This window comes from Ovis aries, chromosome 1 (assembly GCF_016772045.2).
Source record: "Ovis aries strain OAR_USU_Benz2616 breed Rambouillet chromosome 1, ARS-UI_Ramb_v3.0, whole genome shotgun sequence".
Classification (NCBI taxonomy): domain Eukaryota; kingdom Metazoa; phylum Chordata; class Mammalia; order Artiodactyla; family Bovidae; genus Ovis; species Ovis aries.
In genome coordinates, this window is record NC_056054.1 from 203,557,493 (window position 1) to 203,562,817 (window position 5,325).

Sequence of the window (5,325 nt, forward strand, 5' to 3'; positions counted from 1 at the left end):
CTCCACAACAAGAGAAACCACCGCAATGAGAAACCCACACACCACAACTCAGGAGTAGCCCCTGCTCATCACGATCAGAGAAAGCCCGCTCAGCAACGAAGATTCAGCACAGCCAAAAATAAATAGATAAATAAATAAACAATAAATAAATAATTTCTAAAAGAACATAAAACATTAAAAAAATTAAACTCATCAACTTCTTCGACCTACATGCCCTCCAGGGCTCTCACCTAAAGAGATAAAATGTCAGGTGGCAACTCCACCATTACCATCACCCAGTGAGAGGCTCAGAGAACCTCCTAGGCTTCTCCCTCTAATCACACCTCCGCCAGCACAGTTCATCTCTCTAGCTTTGCTCAAGCCTATCTACATCCCTCCACAGTCCCTGTCAGAGGCAGACACTGAAAGCCTGTCTCAGTCTCTCCTTCCTCCTCCTAATCTTGCTCCTTTCACATTTCCCTCTTTTTCCACTTAATCAGCCAGTCAGTCAGTCAGTCAGTCAACCAACAAGGATGGGTTGAACACTCTGCCAAACTCTAGGAATGTGGCAAGCAAAAAGACCATGCCCCTGAGGGAGCTCAGGATTTACTGGGAGAGTTCAGTTCAGAGTTCAGTTCAGTTGCTCAGCCGTGTCTGACTCTTTGCGACCCCATGAATCACAGCACGCCAGACCTCCCTGTCCATCACCAACTCCCAGAGTTCACTCAGATTCATGTCTACCGAATCAGTGATGCCATCCAGCCATCTCATCCCCTGTCGTCCCCTTCTCCTCCTGCCCCCAATCCCTCCCAGCATCAGAGTCTTTTCCAATGAGTCAACTCTTCACATCAGGTGGCCAAAGTACTGGAGTTTCAGCTTTAGCATCATTCCTTCCAAAGAAATCTCAGGGTTGATCTCCTTCAGAATGGACTGGTTGGATCTCCTTGCATTCCAAGGGACTCTCAAGAGTCTTCTCCAACACCACAGTTCAAAAGCATCAATTCTTCGGTGCTCAGCCTTCTTCACAGTCCAAGTCTCACATCCATACATGACTACTGGAAAAACCATAGCCTTGACTAGATGGACCTTAGTCAGCAAAGTAATGTCTCTGCTTTTGAATATGCCATCTAGGTTGGTCATAACTTTTCTTCCAAGGAGTAAGCGTCTTTTAATTTCATGGCTGCAATCACCATCTGCAGTGATTTTGGAGCTCCAAAAAATAAAGTTTGTTTCCACTGTTTCTCCATCTATTTCCCATGAAGTGATGGGACCAGATGCCATGATCTTCATTCTCTGACTGTTGAGCTTTAAGCTGACTTTTTCACTCTCCTCTTTCACTTTCATCAAGAGGCTTTTAGTTCCTCTTCACTTTCTGCCATAAGGGTGCTGTCATCTGCATATCTGAGGTGATTGATATTTCTCCCAGCAATCTTGATTCCAGCTTGTGTTCTTACTGGGAGAGGCCACCATCAACTCCAGTGTCATGACGTATGGACACACAGGGATCTCAGGAGTCCTGTCTGAACTAACAGTTATGTAGATCTGGGTTATGATGATTTTGACTACAACATTTCAAACAAACAAGCAAAGATGCTCACTACCTTACATCTAAATATCCAACACCCTGCTCTGGGGATTCTGGTATTTATCTTTCCCTGGTGTGTTTACACTGTATCCTACATACATATATATATGTAACTATATATAATATTCATGTTTCCAAATTTCTTCCAAATGGATCACACTCTACATATCATTTTACAAAGTGATTTATTTCTCATTATGCTTTTGAGATTTATCCATATTTATATATGCACATTTTCACTGCTTTGTAGTATTCTATTTATTTATTCATTCTCTTGTTGGTGGATATGTAGATGATTTCCAGTTTTTCCCTATTATAAGCAATGTTATATTGGACTCTTTTTTTTATGCATGTCACAGGACTTTACTCATGTTTAATCTTCTGGTAGCAGGACGGCTTTCAAGTGGAATCTGATGACGTGTACCATCTCCGACTGCTCGTGTGAGGATTTCTCCAGAAGTCAATTGCAGGGTTGAAGGACATGCACATCTAAGGTTTAGCAGACCTTGCCAGGTTGCTCTTCAGTGATTGTACCAATTTATTTCCCCACCAGCTGCCTATGAAAGTTTCTGCTTATCTACTCTGCATCCTTATAAATACTTGGTAGTAGCCCTTTTTAATTACTTCACCAATATGGATATGAAATGGTATCTTCATACAGTCTAAATTTTTTTCCTTGATTATTAAAGTAGTTGCTCTTTCAGATTTCTTTTTCTTAATCACCCTTTCATATTTTTCTATCGTATTATTTATCTCTTTCCTATTTCACTTGTAGAATTTTTTTACAAACTGTAGATATTAATCTTTTGTCAGTTCTCTAAGTAGCAAATACCTTCCCCTAGTCTGAGTTTCATCTTCAAGTTGCTTGAAGATGTCTTTTTTGAACAGAAGCTGTTCATTTAAAACAAGTAAGATGTCATTCATTCCTTTTATGATCTATTTTTGTGTTCTGTTTAAGAAATCATTACTTGCCCAAAAGTCTTCTCTCTATATTTATTCTAAAAGCTTTAAAGATTAGCTTTTTAGTTCTTTATTTTGGAGTATGGAACTAGCAGCCTAATTTGATATTCTTCCATGTGGATAACCAATTTTTTAAGCATCATTTATTTTTAAAAGTAATTTGTTTCCCTTACTGATTTGAAATATCAGCTGTTGTGTATCTTTTCCATATGTGCGTGGGTCTCTTCCTGGGCTCTCTGTTCTGTATCACTACCCTACTCTCTAATTACTATTCCTTTACAACGCCACTAAGCCTTCTTATCTTGTAGGTTAAGTCTTCCTTCCATCCTACCTCCTTGTGTTCTTTTCCAAAATTATCTAGCTCTTGCTCTTCTCTATGAGTTTTTAAATCATTTTGTCAAACTCCATCAAAAAAACTTCATTGGAATTTTCATTGAAGTTTAATTAAATTTATAGATTATTTGGGAGAAATTGGCATGAACATTGAGTCTTCTGATCCATGAACATATGTCTCTTCATTCATTTTCAAATCTTTTTTTGTATTCTTCCCACAATGCTTTGTCATCTTCTCCATAAAATTTTTCCTGTCTTCTGTTAGATTAATCACTGGGCACTCCACACTTTATCTTGCCATTATGAATGAGATCTTTATTTTTCCTATTACATTTCCTAACTGGTCATGATTGATGAGTAGAAAGACTAGTAATTTTTTCAGTGTTGACCTTGTGTCCTGAAATATAGCTGAATTGAATTAAATACTTTAATTGTTTATCTGTAGATTCTTTTTTGTTTTTGATTGGTTTGTTTGTTTTTTAATAAATCAGGCTTTCACTGTTCACAAGGTTATTTGGGAGTTGCAAAATTTTTTCCCTGTATTCCCCTATTCAACCTGGGCTGCCACAATCAGACAGACTGAAGACACAAGGACACGTTTTTCTTGCATCTGTAGTGGAAACCTTAGCAGACAGTAAGAGTTCCAGGCTTGTCAGATAGATGCCTTTTATGTATAAAATCTTTTGAATACCTATATAGGCAAATCTGCCAGAAGAACACCTGCATTTCTTCCTTTCCAGTTCTCAAACCCCTTATTTTCCCTCGTGCTTTTGCATTGGCAAGGTTTTCCAGTGGGGAAAAATAAGTCATGATAGCAGGCATCCTTGTCTTACTCCTAAGTTTAAAAGAAATGCTGCTAAAATTGGGCTATGTATGCTTGCTGTGGATTATTGATGGGTAATCTTCGTCGTGTTCAAAAAGTTTCCTTCTAACCCCAAATTGGTAAGGTTTATCATGAATGAATTTAAAATTTCATCAAACGTTTTCTCTGAATCTGTTAAATGAATATACATTTTCTCCTTTGATCTTTTGATATGGTGAATCATATTTATAAATTTTTCTAAGCTAAGCATTCTTGCACTCTGGGGCAAACTCTAATTATACACCACTTATTTCATTTTGTTAGTGTTTTTGTTTATAACTTTTGCATCTAGAAGCTCAACTGTGTGTATCAGTCCTCTACTGCAATAATAACAATTGTCCTAAACTTATTGATTAAAACAATAGGACTTCCCCGTGGCTCGGTGGTAAAGAATTCACCTGCCAACGCAAGAGACACAGATTGGATGCCTGATCCGGGAAGATTCCACATGCCGTGGAACAGGTAAGTCTGTGTGCCACAGCTACTGAGTCTGTGCTCTAGAGCCCGGGAACTGCAACTACTGAGCCCACATGCTGCACATACTGAAGCCCGCACCCTAGAGCTTGTGCTGTGCAACAAGAGAAGCCTCCCCAGTGAGAAGCCCTTGTACCACAACTAGAGAGTAGCCCCCACTCTCCACTAACTAGAGAAAAGCCACATAGCAACAAAGACCCAGCAGAGCCAAAAATAAGCATGTAAATAAAAACAGCAATAAGCATCTGTTCTGTCTTAGTTTCTGTGGGTCAGGAATATGTGAGGAATGTAGCTGGGTGGTTTTGTCTTAGGGTCTCATAGAACAGCCATCCAAAAGCTTAACTGTGACTGGAGGAAACACATCTAAGGTGACCCACTCATATGACTGGCAAACTAGTGCTCCCTATTGGTAGAAGGCTCAGGTCCTCATCACATGGCTGTCTCTGCAGGGATGCTTGAGTGTGTTTATGACATGGCAACTGGCTTCCTCTAGAGCGAGCTGTCCGTAGGGTAAGGCAGAGAAGCTCTAGTGGCTTTTATGGATTAGCCTCCACAGACGTATGCTGTTACTTCTGCAGCACTCTAGTGAACACACAGACAAGCCACAGTTCACTGTGGGGATCTACATAAGGATGTGAATATCAGGAGATGTGGATCACTAGGGGCCATCTTAGAGGATGGCTACCAGTGAGATTGGTTTATAATTTTCTTTTCTTGAGCCAGTCTTGTTTGGTTTGTATCACAGCCTCAAAAATTAACTTACCTGGTTCAAGTCTATGAAGTAGTTCTTTGAAGGTTCAATAAAACCTTCCTGCTAAAACTCATGTATTTTGAAGAGAGAGGTTTGATTCATTGTACAATTATTAATGGCTAATCAAAATTTTCTATATATTCTTGGGTCATCTGAATATCATATTTTTAGAAAAATATCTATTTTCTCCATTTTTAATTTCACTGACTAGAAATTGCTCTATCATTCTCTTACTATATTGTTTTAAATTTCTACTTTATTTCTAGTTATGTCTATTTTTTGTTTCTAATATTGCTTATTCATGACTTTTTTTTTCTTAATGAATCTTGCTGAGAGTTTGTGTGTTGTGGACTTCCCTGGTGGTCCAGTGGTTAAGAATCC

General features: G+C 38.9%; 1 non-coding gene across 1 annotated transcript; it reads right to left on the reverse strand.

Moving 5' to 3' along the window:
- Positions 1–3,392: 3,392 nt before the first annotated feature.
- LOC114111293 (small nucleolar RNA SNORA31) lies at positions 3,393–3,523 on the reverse strand. Its single transcript, XR_003587375.1, has one exon. It is a non-coding gene; the product is annotated as a small nucleolar RNA SNORA31 (small nucleolar RNA).
- Between the last annotated feature and the right edge of the window lie 1,802 nt (positions 3,524–5,325).